The sequence below is a fragment of the Dipodomys ordii genome, unplaced genomic scaffold, assembly GCF_000151885.1.
Source record: "Dipodomys ordii isolate 6190 unplaced genomic scaffold, Dord_2.0 Scaffold8, whole genome shotgun sequence".
Classification (NCBI taxonomy): Eukaryota; Metazoa; Chordata; class Mammalia; order Rodentia; family Heteromyidae; genus Dipodomys; species Dipodomys ordii.
This window is the reverse complement of record NW_012267224.1, coordinates 29,887,042-29,913,939: the sequence shown is the minus strand read 5'-3', so window position 1 is coordinate 29,913,939 and position 26,898 is coordinate 29,887,042. Positions and strand designations below refer to the sequence as shown.

The window sequence follows — 26,898 nt, the reverse complement described above, 5'->3', positions numbered from 1 at the left end:
TATGCTGCATTTCTGTTGACTATCCACAAGGGTCTCTGTTACTCTTTACTGAGCTTTGTTTGTTATAGATATATTTAATAAACACTTAAAATGAGTTACAGGTAATGCAGTAACCTAACTAATACACAAAAAGTCTAAGGGATATATTGAGAAGCCTCAAAAGATCTGGACAGTTTTATTCATTGTTTCATGGATGTGGTAGGGGTTCTAACAGATATATTTACTAAAGCATTCCCCAAAGTTCTTCAGGAGAATTGCTGTATATAGAATGTGAAATGAAGGAAAAGGCTTTCCTTGGTTTCTAACAGTTTAGGGATTAGCTCTACAATGTACTTATGGACTTGGAGAACTCTTGGAACAGGGCTCTGATTCACTCAAAATATTTGTGGTAATGTGGCATATGGCATAGACACTACAATAACATATAAGATTTTGTTATAGTTTAGCTATTAAGATGGAAAAATGATTTATTTTAGTAAATTAACTATTTGGATATGAATTTAGCATATTGTTGTGTTAAAGTGTTATCACATAAATACTTGGAGTATAATAAAAGACAGCTAATAGAAGCTCAGTTGGCATTTATTTGATTAATTACCAGATAATTTTTATGTAAGCTATGTATTTTTCCAGTAAGCTGGAAATATTATTTGTAAGAAGTACCACTTCTTGATCTTACTTTTTTCTGTATATCTCTGGAAAGAAAGCTCAATGATTTCAAGCATATATTTACAACTAGAGAAAAACTACTTAAATATATTTTGGCTTTCTTATTCATTTATGTGTTCTCTATCTATTAGTAACAAAAAGTACTCAAAGTGTAAATTTCAAAAAGTACAGTGACTTTAAATACATCCAAAATTTACAGAACACATTGGAACGGTTATTACAAAATGTAATTTTCTCGGCAATGTACATATAAATGTAGACATGCCAATTAATACTGAAAAAATTGTGATAAAGTGTAGATAACCTAGTTTCATCTTACTAAAATAGCACACTTTTCTTTAATTGTATAAGCAATATCTTTCTTTAATCTCCTCAATTTCTTATTATAAAGTTAGATTTTGTTATGGATGCAAAATAGAACATTAAATTACTCCACAGAAAACAAGCAATGCAAATATTGAAAGCAAATGAAGGCAGATAAAATAGCATAATGGATTCTACTAGAAAAGTTTTGAGGTTTGTACCATCAGTGCCTTCTCTATACTATTAACATAAATTACCACACAACACATGTATAGCAAAATTTTAACTTGTGGCATGCTAAGATTTACTTTCAACAAAGCTATATACATATTATATATGTATATATATACATACATATATATGTAGTATACATATAGTCTATATAAGTACATATGTGTGTGTATCCTTATGTAATCTTGTATAATTTGGGAATTCTCCAATATATATGAATTTGTGTTTCAGGAAAAACCAGTAAAGGATATGGCCAGCAAAAGCAGAAGAACCAAAAATTAGTAAGAGTGAATGTACAAATAGGCAATGCTTCTTGAAGTTGACATCAGAGCCTGAATTCTGTCCCTGAGCTTCTTTGCTCAAGGCTAGCTCTCTGCTACTTAAACAGTAGCACTATTTCTGGCTTTTTGGTAGAAAGTTTCATGGACTTTCCTGCCTAGGCTGACTTTGAACAGTGATGCTCAGATCACAGCCTACTGAGTAGCTAGTATTACAGACAGGAGCCACCAGCACCTGGCTTCATTTCTATATACTTATATTCAGTTCTAGAAAAAACTGTGCCACTCATTTTTTTATTGTGAAAATACCATACAGAGGGGTTACAATTACATTGGCAAGATAATGAGTACATTTCTTATCAAACATTGTTGCCTCCTCCTTTGTTTCCCCTTGTGTTGTCTAACCTTAATAATCTGATGTATATTTATTATCATCTTAGTTTCATAGTACATTATTCTAGTGCAAAATGATAGGAAACAACAGAAAATAAAATTTACCCATATCTTTCCTATAAATAACCTAATAGAGATTGGAAAATTAGATGTGGGTAAACCATGAAAAATGTAATTTCTCCTGAGACCCATATAGGTAATGAAAGAGAAAGGAATAACTAATAAAAAAAATCAAGGATCTGATTCTGGTGGCTCACGTTTGGTATGCTAGTTACTCAGGAAGTTGATATTTTAGGACCACAGTTCCAAGGCAACTTAGGCATGAAAGTCTGTGAAATTCTTACCTCCAATTAGCCAGTAAAAAGGCTGAAATCTGAGCTATGACTCAAGTCATAGAGTGTTACACTTGAGGGAAAGAAGCTCCCAGATAGCATACAGCCTCTGAATTAAAGCCTGAGGATCAGCACGAGGAAGAAAGAAAGAAAGATAGAAAGAAAGAAAGGAATGAAGGAAGAAATAAAGAAAGAAAGAAAGAAAGAAAGGAAGGAAGGAAGGAAGGAAGAAAGAAAGAAAGAAAGGAAGGAAGAAAGAAAGAAAGGAAGGAAGGAAGAAAGAAAGGAGGGAGGGAGGGAGAGAGAAAGAAAGAAAGAAAGAAAGAAAGAAAGAAAGAAGAAAGAAAGAAAGAAAGGAAGAAAGAAAGAAGGAAGGAAGGAAGAGAAAAGGAAGGAAGGAGAGAGGCAGGAAGGAAAGAAGGGAAAGAAAAAAGAAAATTCAAAATAAAACATAAAATAATCAAACAATAAAAAAATATTCACATTCATCCATAACATGTTAAAATACACAAAATATGGATGGAGTAAATGTGTCCTCGTTTCTTAAAACATGTTAAAATATTGTGTAAAATTACATTTAAATTTTGAAAGACTGAAAATAAATTTTAAAAATACTTTATAATCCTCAAGAATATGTTAGACAACAATCAACTCAGATTATCTCAACTCAGTGTCAGCAACCTGTTTCCCATTCATAAGTACTTTAATCCTTAGGATAGATAGCTCTTTTCACTTTAGAAATGTAAGCTAATACAATAAGAGGAAATATAAAGCGTTAACTAGAGAAAATGGAAATTATTTTAAGAAAAGCTTACTAAGATATTCACTTAGGAGCACATAAGAATCTTAATTAACAAGCAGAACATTTTGTACAACTTAAAAAAGTGGATGTTTAGGTCATATATAAATCAGATGGTGTAATGAAAAGCAATGCTGGGCCGGGCACTGGTGACTCACACCTGTAATCCTAGCTATTGAGGAGGCTGAAATCTGAGGATTTCAGCAGTTCAAAACCAGCCTCAGCAGGAATGTCCATGTGACTCATCTCCAATTAATGATCAGAAAACTAGAAGTGTGGCTCAAGTGGTAGTGCATTTGACTTGAGCTGAAACTTAGAGACAGCACCCACACCCAGAGTTCAAGCCCCATGACCAAAAAGAAAAATAAAGGATGCTGGACATCAGTTATTAAGAAAAAAATCATTTTTATATTTGAACACTTCATTCCTTGAAACATTCACATAAAATTGAAATGTGTTAAACACCAAGCAAGAAGAAAATTAAACAGTGGAAAACAGGCATGTATTCTGCTTTTTATACCATTTCATAAGTATATGTAACAAAATAAAGGCCAACATTTGGGGAATAGTTATAAAAATGAGACAAATCCTGCTTTCAATAGAAGGCAGATGGTTATTTTCTGGTTTCTTTCTAGTAATTTACAGCAAAGCAAATATAAATGTCTCCTTGACCGTTTTTACGCAATATATAATTTTTTAATTTATAAATTTGTATACATAAAATATATGTATGTAAATATGTATTATATGTATGAGCAGGTTTTTCCTGATGAAAGCTTCTTCCAATTAATTCTATAAGGATCTTTCTCAATGTAGCCAACCAGAATCAGACTTAAAACCTTTCGCGCATTTATTAGCACTGTGGTGTACCATGAATTAGACTAACTATAGGTTTAGAACAAAAGAACCAATAAATGATGTCATTTAAATAAACTAATTATGGGAGAATGGAATCAGCAACAAAAAATACACTAGTTTAATATGTAGTGCTGTTATAAGTAAACTTCTAAAGAAATGTAAGCAAAAATTAAACTTTAGGTATAGCTTAGTGATGGAACATTTTTCTAGCATACATAATACTCTGGGTTTCACAACCAGCAGTATTAAAAAGTATCGCCTTAACATAATTCAATGTAGTAAACTACATGGCTCCAGTTATGTGAGACCTTCATGAATAGGCTGGGTTTATTTTTTATAGTGAGTCATTATTTCTGAGGGCTTTGGCTCCATTTGGTAATATGTAATGCACTGAAGACAATGATGTCTATAGATTCCTACAGAGAATTGGAAGATATTAGTAAAGGTGTTTTGTTTGCAAATTATTTGTTTCAGGAGTCAGAGATTTAAGGATTGCTGTTCACAGCCATACTGGGCAGGAAAGTCTGTGAGATTCTTATCTCCAATTAACCATCAGAAAACCAGTAGTGGAGCTTGGTTCAAAGTGGTAGAGGGTGCTTCTTCTCCAGGAAAACACCAAATGGCGGATGACACCGATGCAGCAGAAGGACCGGGAGGTTCCGGGCCCCGGCCGGGCTTGCGAGGTCCTGGTGGCTTCCTGTAGCAGCCTCCAGGGTCAAGGTCACAGCCGAGGTAGAGGCCCGGGAAGCAACCACGGGGCTCGTGGAGTCAAGGCTGAAGACAAAGAATGGATCCCCGTCACCAAACTGGGCCGCCTGGTTAAGGACATGAAGATCAAGTCTCTGGAGCTGTGTCTTTTATCCCTGTCCATCAAGGAGTCTGAGATTCTTCCTGGGGGCATCACTCAAGACGAGGGGTTGAAGATTATGCCCTTGCAGAAGCAGACTCGAGCTGGCCAGCGCACCAGGTTCATGTTGGTCTGGGGGTTAAATGCTCCAAGGAGGTGGCCACTGCCATCCGGGGACATCATCTTGGCCAAGCTCTCCATTGTCCCTCTGCGGGGAAGTTAATGGGAGAACAAGATGGGCAAGCCTCACACTGTCCTGTCCAAGGTGACAGGCACTGCTGTTCTGTGCTGGTGCGCCTCATTCCTGCCCCCAGCGGCCCTGGGATCCTGTCAGCAGCTCTTGTCCACAAGAAGCTGCTGCTGATGGCTGGCATCAATGACTACTACACCTCAGCCAGGGGATGTACTGCTACCTTGAGTATCTTCACCAAAGCCACCTTTGATGCCATCTCTAAGACCTACAGTTACCTGACCCCTGACCTCTGGAAAGAGACGGTATTCACCAAATCTCCTTATCAGGAATTCAATGACCATCTTGTGACAACCCACACCAGAGTCTGCGTGCAGAGGACCCAAGCTCCAGCTGTGGCTACAAAATAGAATTTTATACAAAAATAATAAAGTGAATCAAGCCTGAAAAAAAAAGTGGTAGAGGGCAATCCTCGAGAAAACTGTAATCCACCTATACAGCATCTTTACAATAAATAAAATTTTTTAAAAAGGAAAAAAAAACCCTCAGGGACAATATCCAGGCCTAATTTTTAAAAGAAAAAGTTATGCTATTAATTTTTCATGGGCTTATATTAAGTCTGTATAATGCCATAGTAATATGTATTCCTTTTACTGTACAATATGTCAATGCTTTACTAGTCAGTAGCTATTTATAACGTATCTACATCTTTTTTTCTTTTTGTCAGTGATGGGGCTTGAACTGTGGGCCTGGGCACTGTTCCTCAGCTCTGCAGCTCAAGAACAGTGCTCTACCACTTGAGCCACAGCACCACTTCCAGCTTTTTCTGTTTATGTGGTTCTGATGAATCGAACTCAGGGCCTCATGCATGCAAGGTAAGCACTCTGCCACTGAGCCACCTTCCCAGCCCACATCTTTACATCTTTGAGGGACATAGAAAACCACATTTCCAATACCATGTATGTATAAGTGGCAAGGTGACTAAAGTAAAACAATATACTGTACTCAGAAGTCATATTTATTGTTTCAAAGCCAAACAAATATTTTTTTCTAGTTTTCAACCCTTCAAAATCATACTGTCTTTTCATATTGAAAGAGGAGGACATTTGATGTTGACAGTGACAATTTTCTTAAGTGACATCATGGCTCATGGAAGACATATTCAAAGACTTTTCTGAGATATTATGGGCAAGAAATATTCCTTGTGTAGCTTATTAACAACCTACATCCCAAATAAGAGAAACCATGGGACTTATGTTTCTTTGGGTCTGGCTTATTTCAATTAATATAATTTTTTCCAAGTCTTTCCATTTCCTAACAAATGGGGCAATGCCATTCTTTCTGATGATGACACAGAATTCCATTGTGTATATATACCACATTTTCTTGATCCATTCATCTAGTGAGGAACATCTGGGTTGGTTCCATATCTTAGCTATGGTAAATAATGCTGCAATAAACGTAGATGTGCTGGTAGCTTTAGTATGGTCCTGCTTGTGATCATTTGGGTAAATGCCAAAAAGTGGAATTGCTGGGTCATAGGGGAACTCTATGTGGAGTCTTTTGAATAACCTCCATACTACTAAATGAACTTTGGGGCACCGGATGGGAAGGGCTTGGAAGGGATGGGAAGGGGAAACAATGGAGGAGGCAACAATAATGCTTGATAAGAAATGTATTCATTATCTTGCTCATGTGATTGTAACCTCTCTGTAAGTTATTTTCATAATAAAAAATGCAAAAAAAACCAATCTACATCCCAATCTACTCTAGAAAATGCTAACCCAACTCCTTTGTCATTTGGTCACCATTAGTATGTGATCAATAAAGTCAATTTAACACATGATATTAAATTTCAATAAATCTGATTAATGCTGGGATAACAACTATGTGAGTAGATGTCTTTAAAAACACAGGTTACAATATCATCACAATATGAGTTACATTTAGTAGTTTCTTAGTGGTACTCAAATAACAGGCCTTCAGATCTTATTGAAAATATGAAGTATGCAAACAGCGTTAGAGAGAACAAAAAGGGTAGTCATATCTTAAATTTTCTAATTAGGAGAAACAGTTTAAAGCACATAAATTTTGCATCTTTGCTAACATAACAAAACGAAAACCTTTATAACATTGTGAGGTCAAAAGAGTTCTGGTAGCAGTGATTTAAAATGTACCATAAAGCAAAGTTTAACTGATATTAAAGCATTCAATATAGCTATTATTCTCCTACAGTGAGATCACTTCATTCCATAAAGCAGGATGGCACAAATATTGTTCATTGATGTCACCATAAAGTGAACTTTACTGTGGAACAATCAGCACTACTCAATATAATATCCAGACTTAACATTACTAATTGTATCACTGTAAACCAATTTTATAGCTATATAAAATATAAAGATAATGTTGTCAAGCTTTGGTATTAATGACTCGAATGAATACACTAATATATTATATGAATACATTTCATACAAATTGATATATATCTCATACAAACTGATATCAGGTAGAAAAAAGCATAATCGTCTGTTATCACTCTGCACAAAACAATATAAAGTCAGTCTTTTAAAAATTTTATATCACTTGATCTAGAAAATAAATAGGTTTAACATAATGTGAAATGACAAGAAACAGCAATCCCAGCATTCTTTTTCAGAAACAGACAAAAAAGGCTATATGCCTTCTTCTAAGTCAATATTTATTTGATTGGAAAGAACCATGATAATTACTTATTGATTCAAAAATTGTTTAGAGCAATCCTTTAGAAATACCTGTGTCAAGGATAACATAAGAATTCAGCATAATATCCAATTCTCCAGAATTCTTAAAATGCTTTTTACAGGAAAAGAAAATTCAGTTCAAGACTCACATGGGAAATTATATAACATACTGGTCACTTTTTTGCTTTTTTATACACGTGCAGAAAACTTTTGTCTATAATATGGAGATTGATTTAGCATTGTACATTTTCCTTCATTTCTGAGCTGTAAAAAGTTCAATTATATCTATAAAATGTAGAGGTATGCTCTTCAATACCATGTAGTTTGAATTTGTGGCTAAATATTTGTATGGAAAAAAATACTGAAATGGCCCCAGAATGTGGTGAAAATTTTTGTTCAGTACTGAATATTCCTCAGCAATCACCACATGATTTATAAATCAAAATAGAAACCTGAAAAGTAAAATCTACTGATAAAAAATATAGATGCATTACACAATCGCCTCAAAAGTATACTTTGATGTTTGTTTGTCTGATCTAAACATGAGGAAACACATTGGTTGATGGTCTCCTTGTGAGCACAATTCCAATGCAGGGCAAGAAACCTCTATGTCTGAGACAACCAGAAAAGGTCAGATAAGATGATGTTAAGCGAAATGAACCCCAAGATCCCAAGATAAGGACACAAGTGGTTTTTACTTCCTTGCTATTGCTTCTAATATATTTATAAGGTACCAAGTGATTTTTTGTTGCTTTGTATGTCCCTTCCCCATGGTATAACCTCTGTTGTTTCTGTATTTGATGTTGTTATAATTTGTAGAGGGGAAAGGAAAAAACAAATTGTTTAAACGAGGATACAGTTTAACCCATTGCAACAATGTGATGTACAAGACACTATGTCAAAAAACGAACTTTACAATTTAGGTGGGGTGGGCAGTGGGAGGGGGAATGTAGTTGTGAGATGCGAGGGAAGGGATGGTAGGGAAAAAACAGAGGAGACAACTATGTTTGATAAGAAATGTACTCATTACCTTGCGCATGTAACTGTAACCTCTCCTCTGTACAATATTCTCATTATAAAAAACTTATTATAAAGAAAAAATGATACAGTTAGATGTATCTCCTAATCTCTCTATTACTTTAAGGTTTTCTATATTCTGTCAAAGAGGCTTCACAATCATGGCTGTTATCTAATACTAATCGCCTTCCAAAGAACTCATCTCTAAGTAAACATAGTTAAGTTTCACTATCCTGACCTGGTAATGGTGATTAAATTTCAACACATGAATGAATTCTTGAAATGCACAGTCAAGCTCAATAGAAACCACAGTAGGATTTTAGACTAATGGGATGAAGACTAATAGACTCAATGAATGTATTGACCAACTATACTAAATATTGTGAAATAGATTTCCCCCCTACATTTGCTAGAAGCAATGGGGCACCTGTAACTACTCTGATATTAATCAAGTCAACCACATGGACTTTTAAACTATACAGGATTTTTACTAAGAGAAAAAGTTTATCTTGTTTGTAGTTATTTGTTATAGCAGTAAAATTTTGCAGTCCAATTTTGCACAAAGTCATGGTATAACACATAACCACACAGATATGTCAATGTCTTTGAGTAAACCCAAAGACTTAAGAAATTATTAAATAATCTACTCACTACAAAACTTGCTATAACTTTATATCTAATATGTCTTATCATCCTAGGTACAGAAATGTAGGAAACCTAGAATATTGTGGTTCAGGATCAGCCCAGGTAGAAAAATCCATATAACTCCATCTACAAAACAAGCAGCAAAAAGTCAAGCTGTCAGTACATCTTAAGGGGTTAAGCACAGACTAAGCAAGTCAAGTGGGTTATTGGGCCCTTAATCCAAAACATACCAGCACAAGGTTTGTTCCACCATGGTGTATTAGTATAGAAACTTTGTCTTTAAAATTAAGTAAGTTACACAATACTTCTATAAAGTAAATCCACTATACCAAAGTTCTTTCCATTTTATTCTACAATGTTTTACATATTTTCAATATTATAATATCTCAAAATTGTTTAGGAAATTAACATAGTTTTCTTTCTATTACAATAAAGTTTCTGTGGGAGGTCATTTGTTAACCCTTTGGATATTTTCAAAACTGTTTGAACACAATGTCTTCAAGGAGTTAATCATAGGCCCCTAGGTTTTTATGAATAAAATATTCCCCTATTTTTTAATAATTTACAATTGTAGTGGGTTTATTTCTATTTTGTAATAGTAAGATCACAATTGAATGGCAAAGTCAACTGATTTTAAAGTCACAAAAACTACGGTTTCACAAGAGGACCCCTTTCACTCTCCATAGCTCTAGAAGCACCTTTCAGCTTGAATTGTTATTTCTTCCTTTCATCAGATACCGGTGGCAGCATGAATTTATCACTAAGTGACTTTAGTTAATTCTGAACATCTTCTCTGCAGAATCTGATAATAAAATTTCCATCAAAATATCCACTGTAGCTAGAATTCTTGATCTTTCCTTCAACATGCATTTCAATCCCACCTTCTCTGAATCTTACCTTAATTTCCCTGGAGTCCAAGTGAGCTCTCTCTCCTAAACTTCTACAATTCTTTTGCACTCATGAGATTTGTTACTATAATTTTAAAAAGCAGAAAAGAAGAACTCTGAAAATCCAAAGCAACACTTACTTTGACTTTCAGAAAACTTGGTAAATTCTACTCTGCTCATGTACATAGCTTATTAACAATTAAAAATCAGGTGCTGTTGATAGCTCATACCTATCAATCCTAGCTACTTAGGAGACTGAGATCTGAGGATTGTGGTTCAAAGCCAGTCCTAGAAGTAAAGTCCATGAGACTCAACTCCACTTAAGCACCAAAAAAAGCAAGAAGTGGAGTTGTGGCTCAAGTGGTACAGTGCCAGCCTTAAAAAAAGCTCAGAAACAGCAGAGGGCCCTGAGTACAAGCTTCGAATAGTACACATACATACACACACGCACACACATATGTAAAAACAACAAGAACTAAAGCCTGTATAAAACTACCAAATATTCAATATAAAGTGTGCATATAAAAATTTATTTTTCAATTGAAACTATGAACCAAAAATCCCTTATCTTATATTGAATCCATTAACTGAATTAATTAAAAGTTATGACACAAGAGGACATATTATCGGTCTATACACATTCAGTATCTGTATATCTCTTGTGTCTACCATAATGATTACAAAAATATTTTATGTAGAAGATAAAAGAAAATATTTTACATATAACTAAAATATATTTACTCCTTTAAGAGTTACTACACAATTATACAATTCTATTATAGAATCATACAATTATACAATTACAATACAATTTATTTTTTAAGACAAACACATACAACATGCACACATACAAGGTTCTAAATAGATAATAATTATTTTAAAATATTTGTTCCTAACAAAATTTGAAAGCATTAAGAATTTTAAGTTGCACAATTTTACATCAATTCTTTTATGCTTATTTCATACCAATTGCTAGCTAATATCTGTTTCACTGTATTTAAATGAATATTTTAAATTTTTACTCATAATCTATTACTTGTATAAGAAGGAAAATTAATCCAAAAATGTTAAAGAGCCTCTTCATTTAATGAATTATTATGTAGGGAATTACTATACAGCCCCAGTTTATAATATAACAGGTATTATAAGGAAAATAGAGGAAATTTTATGGAAGATTCTTCTATATCCACGTAAATTTTTCCAACAAGTGCGCAATATCATGTCTTTTACAAGCATCTGGAATATTATCATATCTGCACAGAACTAATCCCACAATATGAATATGAAAAACCAGAAACTCGAAGACTACAGTCAGTCTTCAATTGTCTCTTTTAAAATAGCATTCTTTCTTGGATTACTATGATTATTATTTGTCATTATCATTACTACTCTCTTCAGGAACCATTCCCTCTACCATCTTAGTAGATGACATTCATGTTACAAAAGTCCTCAAAGTGAATGCAGGGCAATTTTTTTTAATTGCAACTTTTGCATACATTTCCAGTCTGTTGAGTTTGAACCTAGTATGTTCCCCCAAAGCAAATGTGTTAAAAGCTAAAAGCACTACCTAGGTGACACTATAAAGAGCCCTTTAAGAAACAGGCCCTACTAGGAAGTTTAAATCATTGGGGTATTCCTTCAAATAGGATATTGGGACACTGAACTCTTTTCTTTCTCTCTCTCTGTCTCTCTGTATCTCTGTCTCTCTGTCTCTCTCTGTCTCTCTCTCTCTCACTCTCTCTCGCTCTCTCTCTCTCTTAAAAGTTTTATTACCTTTAAGTAGATATACAAAGGAATTTCCATTCAACAAAATAAGTTTATGAATACACCTTAATCAATACAAAGCACTTTCAACATCACCCATCCTTATACTACCCACCCCTTCTTTCAGTCCTTTTAATTTTATAGGATATTTGCCTTGAACTCTCTATTGAATTCTCCCCCTCTTCTCCTGTTCATTTTCCCCTTGACTGCACTCCACCCCCTTTCCTAGTGTTTCATTTTGCTGAACTTTGCTTTTGGCTTTCTAAGGAACTACATACACCATTTGAGAAATAGCTTGAATCTACTGTATGTAATTAATGCATTTGTACATACTTGCATGCCACCAAACATATTTACTTGTAAGATTCTAAACTAAAATATGCACCCATTGTCTCTCTGATCCTTTCTCTCTTTATGCTTCCTGGATGCCATAAAATGAGCGGCTTCTTGTATCACATACTTCTGCCTTGGTGTGTTACTTGCCATAGGCCCATAAATTATGAGGATACCTGACTATAATACTTAGTGTAATCTCTGAAAATATGACCCCCAAATAACCACTCAGCCTTATAAGGTAATCAACCCATCATGTCAGGTTACTTCTTTATAGAAGTAGAAACTAAAACAAAGTCATTATATCAAATGTAATAGTTTTAATTTTTTTCAGACCATTTTTAAAGCATCATGGAAAACTAAGAAACAATAAAAACTGCTATAATTTTGCTTCCCTTTTAGAAATATGACATTTTCATAGATAATCTGGAAAAAAGAAATAAAAAGAACATGTTTTTGGGGTTCCATTATTTGCTCAGTAATGTGAGTAACAATAATGAAGAACAAAACAATATGATATTTTGAATTACTTTAAAACAAGCTAAGTTATTTGAAATTTCAAAAATGAAATTTATTTCTCAGGCTTTCCTTGCTTCTGTACAGTTAATGACTTGGAGTTATCAAAAGACCATGTTATGACACTGGAAAAATTGAAGTGGGTCACTAGTCATCTCTTTCAAAGATGCAACACAATGAAAAACAAATGTTGAGTGCCTGGCAAGTACCAAACATCGGCCCATTTCTTCCATGTAACTACATACCTCACTCAAACAATTGCTGTCCCTACTGATGAAAAGTTAAGCTGGCTGAAAATCCAGAATATTGGCCCTTATTGAGAGCCAACACTTCGCCATGAATTGCCACAATAACATTCTTGTCTTCACCATGTGCTTAGATGATCAGATTTCCATGAAAGCCATACTTGTCTAGAGAATTCATTACATTGAACCACATCATACCATGTCTGTTCATTATAACTGACAAAATTTTTACAACAGTAAGCACAAATATACATAATGAGACAAAATGAAATACACTCATTTGGACAAAACAGAATAAATTTCAATAAATAAAATGAAAATATTTCAAAATATCCAAAGCCTAGAACTAAGAATTTTATAATATCTATACAATTGTATAAAATCACAAAAATCACTTTATGTTCAGAATTAAAAACAGAAAGAAAAAGTGGATTTTATTTCTACATACTAAAGCACAAAATTAGCAATTAGAGAAATGTAGCAATGTTGAAAAACAAACTTTACAACTTTGGCAAGGGGGGGGAGGGAAGGGGAGTGGAAAGGATAGAAAGGGGAAACAAAGGAGGAGGCAACAAGGCTTCATAAGAAACATACTCATTACCTTGCTCATGTAATTGTAGCACCTCTGTATGGTATTTTCACAATAAAAATTTTTGCAAAATAAATAAATAAATAAAGCAGTACATTCAATTTTCATTAAGAGAGAGTCAGGCTTTGTGAAGTTGAAATCACTTACTACATAGAAATTATTATACAAGGTATAATGTAGTAACCATTATGGAACATTTTTTTCTATTTGTATTAATATTTTTTCACTGTCATGCAGATGTAGATGATAATTATAACTTAAAATTCATATTTATGGAATTGTGACAGAAAAAAACATGACAGCAGAATGTTTTGCTAGTATACAAATAAGCATTTAGCATGATATCATACAATAATTCAAATATATATAATTGCTCATAATATCATTTCTTATGCTATAATCCTTACGATATAATCTTTCACTGGATGGCTCTATCATTTGGCCACTATTTGACTCTGCCATATTATTTCCTGGCCTCCTATGCTTTCCTTTAAAATCTGGCTGAATGCTATCATGACTTGAAAATTCTTGCATTCCACCTCCTTGAAAAACCATCATTAAATGGATGACACCAAGGTTTGCTATCATTACAAGAGGTAGACATACCTACATGGAGCACATCTGCAGTGGCTTCAGACTGACGATGTGGTTGCATATGGTGGAAGGAGTCTATGAGAGTAGCTTTGTAGGCCTGTCCAGGAACATTTCTGTCTTACCGGGATTTTACTGTTGTGAAGTTTATCTTGAAACTGTAGCAACTGGGTACATTTTAGTAGTAAATAATGTAAGGTATAATACATAGGTAGGCTTCATTAAGTAGCCAATGAAGAGAACACCACTCACTATTCAGGCAGGAGAAGTTTCTTTACCTAACTGCTGCCCCTGCCATGCATGGTGGAGAGGCATGGCTGAAACCCACCCGTGGACCAGGACTTATCTAGGCCAGCAACAGGAAGAGGCATGGCCAGATGAGGGAAAGCTATGGCCACAATGGATCCGGATGTGACCTCAGGGTCTGGGACCCTCTTAAGTCAGATGGGAAGCATGTGACCAGAGGTGGTCCAGGATTTGACTTAGCAGGAAGGGAAGGTGACTTCTGCCAGTTACATAGGTAACAGATACTGGGCAGAAACTTAGCCAAGAGGTAGGGAGGTGTCCCTGTGCAGACCTTACAAATAATACTTTCAAATTTGTTACATATTAATGTGTTTGTACAGTCAATGCTTTTCACAGACTAACACTTCTTCTGCAAATAAAAATAAACCATTTTATTGAACAAAGATTTGCAACAATTGTGTACTGTACTTGAGATTCATGAATATTTACTTGTAAACAAGACTCCATCATTCCTCAACAATTTTGCATAGATTTTATGTGCTAAAATATTTACCCATTTTTAAAAATACTTTAAATAGTTTCCATGATTTTCATTTTGCTAGTGTATTAGAATTATTTGTTTTATTTTCAAAATAGTCTTTAAAGATGCTCCACTTATTTTCTATTGACAAAATGTAAAGATTTGTGATAATATGTTTTCAAAAATGATGTTTCATGAGGAACTTTTTAAGCTACTTTTAAGTAGATTGAAGTGATAGTGTGTTTTATTTATTGATTTATATATAACTGACCTTGAAGTGTTCATTTTTTGTCACATTAAGATAAGCTTATTATTTCTCCCTTAAGTGTTTTCCTTGATAAAAGTTTGTTGGAATTTGTTGGCAAAGTTTATTTTTTAGAACCCCAAGATAAGTATTCAAATGTTTTTTTTTCTTTCATGCAATTGTTTCTAACATATTTATAAGATGATTTCTATGTTGCTTTGTGTGTCCCTCCCCCACAGGATAACCCCTGCTGTATTTGATGTTGGTATAATTTGTGGAGGGGAAGGGCAAAAACAAATGGTTTAACTACGGATACAGGTGGACCCATTTCAACAATGAGATGCACAAGTCATTATATAGAAAAATGAACTTTACAACTTCGGTGGTGGGGGGGGGAGCATGGGGAGGGATGGAAAGGGGAAACAAAGAGAAGGCAACAATGCTTGATAAGAAATTTACTTGTTATCTTGCCCATGTAATTGTAACTCCTCTGTACAGTATTCTCACAATTAAAAAAAATAAAAAAAATTAAACAATGTCAAAAAAAGAATAGTTTTTTTCTGTTTTTAAATCATTTTCCTGTTTATGAAGATGTTTTTAGGCTCTCAATAATAACAATAATATGTGAAGTTTAGGTAAAAAATGGCAAAAATGTTAGAGAATCTATCTATCTATCGATCTATCTATCTATCTATATCTATATATGTTTGTGTTATTTTCAAAATGGCATGTAATCAAAAATATGGTCATCAAGATAAAGTTATAATCAGTATTGGCAAAGAAGAAGTATTACTGGACCCTATTCTTGTTCTGATCCCACCAAGAGGAATGTCACTAATAAATTACTTTGCTGCAATTTAAGCATATAAAATTAAAATTATGAATTAACAAAAACTAAGTTTTAACAAATATAAATACTTTACTTAGTGTAGTATCTAAGGGACTTATTACCATAACCTGATATACTTGGACTCCTTAGAGAGCAAGAAAAGCTGATTAAGTTAGAAAGCCTGAAAATCACACAACCAGAGGAAGAGTGATGTAGATTCAAGTGTGTATATGATGATCTGGGAACCAGGAGCAGAGATAAAAAGATCAGTGTCTCTACTCAACAGTCAAATTGAGAATACATTTGACCTCTAATGATTTTTCTTATACCTTTTCCCTCCATGGATCAGATGCTGTGTGTGCATGCTGAGAAGGTCCATCAGATTTATTTAGTCCATCTATTAAATTTTAATATTGAAATTCTATAACATCTAGGAATACCATCATTGACACATCTTGAAATGATGCTCATCACATTAATGGGTATTCTATGGGTGTTGTAATGAACATAAAATCATCCATTCCGATATTTTTTTGACAGTGAAGATTTTTTGTTAAATAAGGTTTTTATTGTGAAAATACAGTCCAGAGGGCTTACAGTTACATGAGCAAGATAATGAATATGTTTCTTATCAAGCATTGTTGCCTCCTCCTTTGTTTTTCTCCTACCATCTATTCCCTCCCACCTGTACAGCTACACACCCCCTCCACCTGCCTAAATTGTAAAGTTCCTTTTTTCAACATAGTGTCTTGTACATCTCATTGTTACAATGGATCAATCTGTATCCCTATTTAAACATTTTGTTTTTTCCCTTCCCCTCCCCAAATTATACAGATATCAAGTAGAGTGAAAATAGGGGTTATAGTGTGGTGGAGGAACATACAAAGAAAAAAAATCAGAGGGTACCTAATAAATACATTAGACACAATATCAAGAAAGAAAAAAAACATTTATTTTAAGCTTCATTTGCTCTGTTATTAAATTAAATTAGAAAAGTTGGGGAAAATAGCAAAAAAAAAGTCCGTAAGTACTTTTAGATCCAAGACAAGGTAGACATATTATAAATGAGCATGGTGACGGAAAGCTAACATGACAGTCAAGAAGCAAAGAGGAGTAACAGGAGGTGAGCAGTGACAGGACAAACCATACCATGGGACACTGCTAGAAACCCACCAGATCACTGAATATTGCTGTAAAATTAGCTCTTAAATATCAACCTTGAGCAATTATTCATTTTATTTCAAATACAACTCAAATGTATTACACTGGAATTTAGGACCTTTCCTTTCTTTCTATACTTTTCTTTTCTCTTTTGTTTTCTTTTAATAATCATGTCCTAAAGATATTGTAACCTTTAAAAAGTCCTCTAATTTTGGAGTGATTTAAATAATAATTAAAGAGAAGCATGTAAAAATTGGAAAAGAAAATTCCTCAACGGTAAGAAATGTAATAAGATTGATTTGATCCCATTATTTTCTATTGTCTAATAAAAAACATTTTCTTATCTTGGAGTTCATTTCACCTAACATCAACTTATCTGACTGTTTCTGCTTGTCTCAGTCATATACTAGTAATTGCAAATACAGGAAACCAGGGGACCTATGTTTCTATGGGCCTGGTTTACTTCACTTAATGTAATTTTTTCCAAGTCTTTTCATTTCCTAACAAATGGGGCAATGTCATTCTTCTGAGGGAGGCATAGAATTCCATTATGTATATATACCACATTTTCTTGATCCATTCATCTACTGAGGGGCATCTGGGTTGGTTCCATATCTTAGCTATGGTAAATAATGCTGCAATAATCATAGTTGTGCTGGTAACTTTAGTATGATTTTGTTTGTGATCATTTGGGTAAATGCCTAAAAGTGGGATTGCTGGGTCATAGAGGAGCTCTATGTGGAGTCTTTTGAGGAGCCACTATACTACTTTCCAAAGTGGTTGAAAAAGTTTATACTTCCACCAACAATGCAGTAGGGTTCCCTGCTGTCCACATCCCCTCCAGCATCTGTTGTTATTAGAGTTCTTGATTATAGTTTCTAACTGGGATGAGGTGGTATCTCAATGTTGTTTTGAGTTGCATTTCTTTTATGGTTAGAGAGGTCGAGCATTTCTTCATGTGTCTATTAGCCATTCTTATTTTCTCTTCAGAAAAGTTTCTCTTTAAGTCTTTAGGCCATTTATTTGTTGGGCAGTTGTTTCTTTGAGGATTTGTTTTGGGGTATTTAATTTTTTGAATTCCAGGTATATTTTAGATATGACACCCTTGTCCGTTGTATGGCTAGTGAAGATCTTCTCTCAATCTGTGGACTTTCTATTGATCTTGCTAGCTATGTCCTTTGCCATACAGAAGCTCTGCAGCTTCATGCAATCCCATTTATCCAATCTGTCTTTGATTTGTTGTGTTTCTGGGTCTCTATTAAGAAAATTTCAGCATGTGCCAAGGAGACCTAGGGTTTCTCCTATTCCATCCTGTAATATGCTCAGGGTGTCTGCTTTAACTCTGAGGTTTTTGATTCATTTGGAGTTGATTCTGCTGCAGCGTGATATATAAGGATCTAGGTTTAGTTTTCTTCAAGTGATTAACCAATTTTGCCAGCACCGTTTACTGAAGAAGCTGTCTTTCTTCCATTCTATTTTTTTAGCTCCCTTATCCAATATTAGATGACTATAGATCTGTGGGTTCATTTCTGGATTTTCAATTCTATTCCATTTATTAGGACATGGAAAAACTTGGAAAAAATTATATGAAGTGAAGTAAGCCAGGCCCAAAGAAACATAGGTCCCATGGTTTCCCTTATTTGCAATAACTAATATATGTCTGAGACAAGCAGAGGTGGTTAGATAAGTTGTTAGGCAAAATGAACCCCAAGATAAGTATTCAAATGTTTTTGCTTTCTTGCTAAAATAAACCAAGCGAAGATCTGTATGGGCTCAAAGAAGTCTGGCTAGACATGGCTTCCTGGTCTTTGAAAGCCTTTCTCATTTAAAAATAGAAACACTTTTCTTTTCTTTCAAAAATTTAAGTACATTTCATACCCAGTCAACTTATATTCATAAAAGACAATTTGAACCATTTGTACACTGACTCATTTTCCATTATTTCTTTGTGAAAAGCAGTTTTGAAGAAGGTTTGCAAATTTTGGGTAAATTATGTCCAACATAAATGTGCAGATGAGTTATATCTCTGAGTCACAGAGCAACTTCAGTAGGTAGTGCAAATACAGATAATGAAAAGATGTTACAGATATAAAAATGAGAGCAAACATTAACATGCAGACAATATTAATATCAGTTTCGGTATACAGAGAAGAGTCATTCAAGATTTCAGAAATGAGTTCAAAGCTTCTTGACATGTTGGAATTAGGATGACATCTCATTTGAGCACATGTCCAGTTTTATAGCTGGCATGTATTTGGAGATAGTATCAGAGATTTTAGCATTTTTTGTTGTTCATAAAGAAGCAGGGATATGGCTTACACATACATGATCATGGTGGTTTCTTTGAAGTCTATGTTGTCATCTTGCTTTAGCTCAGAAAGGCTAATTCTTCTTTTATGTCACATCAAGAGACATGTCAAGAGAGTGGGAAAAAATTGAAAACATTAGCTTGAAGAGATGTAGCAACATATTGGAAACTAGAAAGGAAAGTAGAAAAATTGATCCTGTCCAGTTTACAGGCAGATAACAAAGTAGAAAATAAAATGGAGGTTACCAAACGTGAACAACAGCAAAGAGAAAATGAACAGGACTTTAATCTACTAAACTAAAAATGCACTGTAGTTTTTTAATGCAATATAATACTTTGTGTAGCCATTCAGTTTCTTATGAAATATAAGTAAGGTTATTCTTGTTTACAAAATATAGTTACAATCACTAGATTGGGCCTCCCTATTTATTTACATTGTTCAGGAATAATTGGAATCAATTGTCTAGGCCTTTTGAGTTTACCTGGCTAGAAACTTCATAACGAACATAGTATTAAACTTAATAAGTTCATGGCAAGTAAACAATTCCATGAATTTGTTATCAGATTTCCCTTTTACTATCTTATCAAACTGGTTAAATTCCTCTCTTCTTGGGTTTCTTAAAAAATTCCCTTTTCTATGGTCATTCCTATTGCATATAGAACTAGAAGATCTAGAAAACAGATACCAGGCTATTTTTTCTAAGAGAGTTTCACAGGCATTAACTGCATGAAGTCAACTTTGTTTCTGAAACAGAATAGAATGTTGCCACTAAAGTAAAAATTCAAATTTCTAATTCTAAAGTCATTAGGACAGGAGGAATCATTTTTTTATTTTTTTTTAATTAATTAATTTATTTTTTATTTGTGAACATACTGTACAGAGGGGTTACAATTACATGGGCAGGATAATGCATACATTTCTTACCAAGCATTGCAGCCTCCTCCTTTGGTTTACCCTTCACATCCCTTCCCAGCCTCCCCCCTCCCCCCCAATCCCAACCCTTCTCATCCCCCCCTGTAGCCCCCCCCCCCGGACCGACGTTGTAAAGCTCGTTTTGGACATGACAACTTATACTTCTCGTTGTTGCATCAGGTCCACCTGTATCCTTAAACAACTGTTTTTTCTCCCTCTCCTCCACAAGTTATACTGACATCAAATATAATGAAAGCAGGGGTTATACTGTTGGGGAGGGACATACAAAGCAACAAAGAGATAGTCTTATAAATGCATTAGAAACACATGCATGAAAGAAAAAAAACATTAAAATACATATCTAAGGGTTCATTTTCCTGACATCACATTATCTGACCTTTTCCGTTTGACTCATACATATACTAGATATTGCAAATAAGGGAAACCATGGGACCTATGTTTCTTTGGGCCTGGCTTACTTCACTTAATATAATTTTTTCCAAGTTTTTCCATTTCCTAACAAATGTGGCAATGTCATTCTTTCTGATGGAGGCATAGAATTCCATTTTGTATATATACCACATTTTCTTGATAGGAGGAATCATTTTGAACAATTTTTGAATATAAATACATGTGGTAAACTCCTGTGAGTAATAGGTAGCTTAAGAGAAAGTAGAAAATGGTTTCTTAAATCCAGAAAGTAATAAGGATCCAAAGCTTTCCAAACAACAGATCAGAAAAATTATATACATTCACATATAAATGTATGTGTGTGTATTAAAGTACATTCAGTCCCATGCATTTTCTTCTTCTTCTCTTTGAGCTAGAGGTAGTAAAAACCTCAGCATTTCCACCATCAATCTGGAAATTTTCACATGGGGCAGTGAATTTTTGTTTCTACATTAACTTTTTGTCCATGTGGCCCCATGACAACTAATTTCTAAGAGCTTTTTCCCCTTCCTCTAGCAAATATATACTTAGAGAGGCTGTCCTTTTGTTTTCGTGCTGTTCATGGTTTTGCCCCTGTGTGTGTGTGTGTGTGTGTGTGTGTTGTGTACATGGTTCTGGGTAAACTTCCATTTTACTCTATTTCTACCTTAGTAAGTGTTTTTCTGACTGTTTTTCAGTGAGAAAAAACTTGAAATAGTTTGGGACTAAAATTAGATTCTTAACTATGTACAAACATGGATGCCACCACCCCTATTAGGAATATTCACCCATTTCTTTCAGTTGGAACAGATCAAGAGTGTTTTCTTCATTTCAACTAAATCTTCATGTCACAATTATACCTAATTTAATGTACTAGTGTTTCTTGGTGAATACCCATAGGACACATCCCTGTAGCCACATATGTGATTCAGAAAAGATGACTAGAATGAACCTAAGTCAATTCGGGGATTTTTGTCATAGGATTCTACAAGCATTTAATCACCTTCTCACAGGCTACACTGTGTAGATAATTTGAATCTGGAAACATTTGAAAACAGCTGCCTCACTCCCACTAAGAAGTGTGATGAGAAGATAAAATCTCTAGAAAATAAAGGTTAAAACTGTAGACAAAGAGTTTGTCAGTAACCATACAGATTTGCAGGTGCCATTTTCAGTAGTTTGGGTATATCCAGTAGAGTAAATATTGGATCAAATGGTGTGGTTCTATTTTTAATTACTGAGGAATATATCTAATATATTACAAAATCAATGTTTAGATATCACCCGTAGTAAGAGTTCCTTTCTTCTGCATTTATCATCTTTTGTCTACTATAATATTCTAATTAGAGTGGGGTTATATCATATTGTGACTTTTTTGGCCTTTCACAAATAGTTAATGATCTAGAACATTTAAATTCACATTTATTTTATACACACATGCACACATATACTTACACATACATATATACAGATATATACAGATATACATATATATGACAATTTATAGGCCTTCTTTAGAGTGATCTTCTTTCAAGTAACATCTATTCAGAATAGGGAATCAATCTAAATAAACATGAAGAAATGATTTATAGATGTATATCTATATGTATAGATTTGCACACACATATACATACACATACATATATATGTATATACAAACACAAAGACCTAAGGAATACTTTATAACCAAAAAAGGAACAAAGTACTGTTGTTTGAGATAAAATGGATGAGTTTGGCTGGGATTAAGAGAAATTATCAAGGTACAGAAAGAAACACAAGATAAACAATATTTTAAAAATCTCATTTATGTGAAGAATTAAAGTATTTGCCAAAATCTAGAAGAAAAGGAAGGAGCCTGGTGCTGTGGCTCATGCCTAATCCTAGTTACCCAGGAGACTGAGATCTGAGGATTGCGGTTCAAAGCCCATCCAGGCAGGAAAGTGCATGAGACCCTTATTTCCAGTTAACCACCAGAAAACCGGAAATGGCTCTGTGGCTCAAGTAGTAGAGCTCTAGGCTTCAGCTGAAGTGCTCAGGTACAGTGCCCAAGCCCAGAGTTCAAGCCCCATGATGGATTAAAAAAAAAAGGAAAGAACAGAACAGAAAAGAAAAGAAAAGGAAAGGAAAGAAAAGGAAAGAAATGAATGGTAGAGGTTCATCAATGGTTATAGTTAGAAGAAACGTGTTCTGGTATTATATAGCAATTTCATGTCAATAAAAATGTGTAAATATATTTGAGTGCTGGTGGCTCATGATGTAGTCCTTGCTGCTCAGAAGGCTGAGATCTGAGGATCACAGTTCAAAGCTAGCCCTGGGGAAAACATCATTGAGACTCTTATTTCCAATTATCCACCAAAAAAGCCATAAATGGAGCTGTCGCTCAAGTGATAGAAAACTGACCTTGGTCACAAAAGGTCACATGGGCCCCAACAGCACCCAAGACTCACCTAAAATATACAAATTAAATAAAAATTAAAATACAAATGAACAGCATAACAGAAATATAATGAGATTCCTGAACTCCCAGTATGCAGGTACATCAGAGACTATTAGTGTCTGTGGCTTTATTCACTTCCTAAGGAACTCTGCTAAAATTCTGTCACTTACACTGAAAATTTCTCAAATAAGTAAAAATTAACCACATAAAACAAATAAGTAAGTATTTAAATAAGAAACTAAATCTAAGAACAAAAAGGACTGTCGCAATATACATACACTTACATATACACACATACACTTACATATACACACATACACTTTCTTTGTCAGGAGAATTCTTAATCTAAGAAAGGGAAAAGTGTAAAATACATATTGTAAAACAATTTACGAAAATCTTTTATAAATGAATATATTTCTATCATGAAAACCTTACATAAAATAAAAAAATCTAAATAATATCAAACAAATGGCAGGAAGATTTCCAAGGTTAGTGTCACACACTACTATGAGTGTTTCAAAATATATTGTAGAAAGGTAGATATGTTTTGAAAACATTTCAGAATGAATTTACTCTTACACTTTCCCAATCCTTTTGCAACACCAGTCCATTTCCTAATAGAAACAGTTAATATATTTCATATTTTGTAATGTCAATGAAAATCACTGAAACATGAAATTAAGGAGGCTGAATATGCAGAGATTAACTTCATACTCAATTCAGATAATTAACCATGAGATTACAATTAGATGCAATCCTTTTAGGGGCATTTTTCTACTTGTGGCTACCCATATAACCCTCTACTCATATGTATGTATCAGGAACACATAAACTTTAATTTTTCACTCACTGGATTTTCTGGGTAGAGTTGCTAGACTCTTCCTCTTGATATATGGGTTTCATCTTCTTGCATCCATCACTGAAATTCCCTGTATGTTTCCACAAATGGTACAAGAAATCAAACTTTCTTGTCACATCATTATCTCCTATCAGTGTATCTTCTAAACCTGAATCTGGAGCTGAATTCCAGGGAATACTGATTTGTATATAGCATGATTGCCAATGGGAATTTAACGACATTTTCCTATGAGCTCACCTGATTAGTATTCTAGTTAATGAGTTCCGTGAAGAATTCATGAAAATAGTACAAATGGATAATGTCATGTAGAGAATCATGTTTCTCTTCCTAGATTTAAGAATTTTTGAAATCATTTCCATAACATTTTATTGCAAAATTCCTAGTTGTGTGCATGTAGATTTACATATCCACACAGAGTTATTTTTAGCCTACAGAACATTACTTTTCTAGGAACTACCATGTAAGCTCATATTCCTTATTACAAATCATGAGAACTAGCACAGCTGCTCATGTCCACATTAAAATGATTAGTTCAACTGGTTTTGCATGTGCAGAAAACAGGAGATTTTTTCCCCTCATACTTGCCAACTTTTACACTAATCAATGTTCATTTTGTTTGAACTATGTCCAGCTAAATCTGAAAAAGTTACAATTATCACTTTACTATAAAAATGACAGTACACAGATACTGTGTAGAAAATTGTACAAATAAGAGGGACGTGGGAGAAAAATGAGGGAGGGGATAACAAGTTCAACAAGTTCACTACTTTAGGTATGTAACTGTAATCCCTCTGTACATAACCTTGACAATTAAATTAAATTAAAATATAAAAAACTCAATTTGTTCTGTGATTGGCAATACAACTTGGTTTAATCATGTGATATGATATTTTAATCACATATAAATGTAGGTATGCACTTTTATAAGTATGAATATAAAATATATATTTTATCTATGCATAACAGTATTTCTATGCATAAGTTACAAATGCAAATTTAGCTTATATTCTTTTATTCATAGCTACAGTTAGTTTTCTCATACATGATCCATTTTTCCTAAATACTTTTACTTTCTGCAAATATGTCAATAACTCTTTTCCTTAGAACTCATTATTTTTCATACTTTCCAGAAATGAGTAATAGATGACCTACCTAATTTGTAGGTTGCAAATCAAGGGTACTTTTATTAGTTCTACAGTGCAAATCTGACTTATCAAAATTGCTTCACATCATATCTTGCTCCTACTCAGGTTTGCATGAAAAGTACAAACACTATAGTTTTAAATTTCACATGAAAAGAAGAAAAAACACAAACTTATTAACAGTTTCTCTTTCCTTCTGTAGCAAAAGGGTGCATGTATATGTGCAGCTCCATCAAAATCTATCATGAGAATGACATGGACATATCAAAGGTTATTAAACAAACACTGAATAGCTGGGTTTTTTGTAGCATAAATCATTGTGAATATCAAATTAATACCAATAAACCTTCAAATTCACATTTACCAAGAGAAAAGTAAAATAGCTAAATGCAATTGAGAAAGTAAACATTATGTTAAGCCCCAGAACAGAGTAAAGAACATGAATACTCACCTATTTATAGCTTAAATGAACGCAATTAAAAAGGTCAGAAATGTTAATGGTGATAAAGGTCTTTCAAAAAAAAAGAAGAGAAGTAAGTGCTAGATGACACCCTACTTATTAATCATCATCAAAAAAATGTCCTGGAAATAATTTCCCTTCCATTATCAAATAAGTATCTCAGAGCTTTCCCAAGAGTATAAGCGCATTTTATGTACCCAAACAAACTCAAATTCTATATTATTAAAAACATGCAGATAAATTGAGTTTGATGTTCTATCATCTAACATGATGATGCTAATTATAAAAAGCTCATCATGAAGATGGACTAGATTCAGCCATAGTTTCATTAAATACAAGTTCAAACAAAACAAAACAAAAACCCCACGATTGCTATGCCCTCTCCAAAGATGTGCTCTGTTCAGGGCATGGTATTTGCTAAAACATTTAGATGTTTGAACTCTGTTTACTTTCATTTTAGTCTTTTTGTGATGAGGTAGCAAGATACTTGTTTTAATAATGAGACGAGGCCATGTTCTTTTATTTTTTTTTCTCATATCTCTAATTCAGACCTAGAAAGTAAAGACTGAAATGTTGACATGAAAATATGACACATTTTGTTTTTTTCGCTTCTCCTCCCCAAATTACACTGACATCAAATACAGTGAAAACAGGGGTTATACCACTGGGGAAGAACATACAAAGTAACACCAAAAAATCACATGGTATCTTATAAATACGTTAGAAACAATAACAAGAAAGAAAAAAACTACTTGTTTTCTATCTTGGGGTTCATTTTGTTTAACTTCATCTTATTTGGTCATATGTACATAGTTTATGGGGATACAGGTTGACCCATTGTAACAATGAGATGTACAAGATACTATGTTGAAAAATGAACTTTTCAATTTAGGGTTTGTAGTTGTGGAGGTGAGAGGGAAGGGTTGGTAGGGCTAAAACAAAGGAGGAGGCAACAATGCTTGATAAGAAATGTACACGTTAGCTTGCTCATGTAACTGTAACTCCTTTGTACAGAATTTTCACAATAAAAATATTAAAAAAAGAAAATATGACAGTGATAGCAAAAAATCTAGATACAATAGATAAGTCAGAAATATTTGATATATAATAAAATTATGTTACAGACTTAAATGTAAGGTA

At 33.8% G+C, this 26,898-nt stretch overlaps 1 pseudogene; it reads left to right on the top strand.

Moving 5' to 3' along the window:
* Positions 1-4,482: 4,482 nt before the first annotated feature.
* Positions 4,483-5,310, top strand: LOC105980201 (annotated as a pseudogene).
* Positions 5,311-26,898: the final 21,588 nt, after the last annotated feature.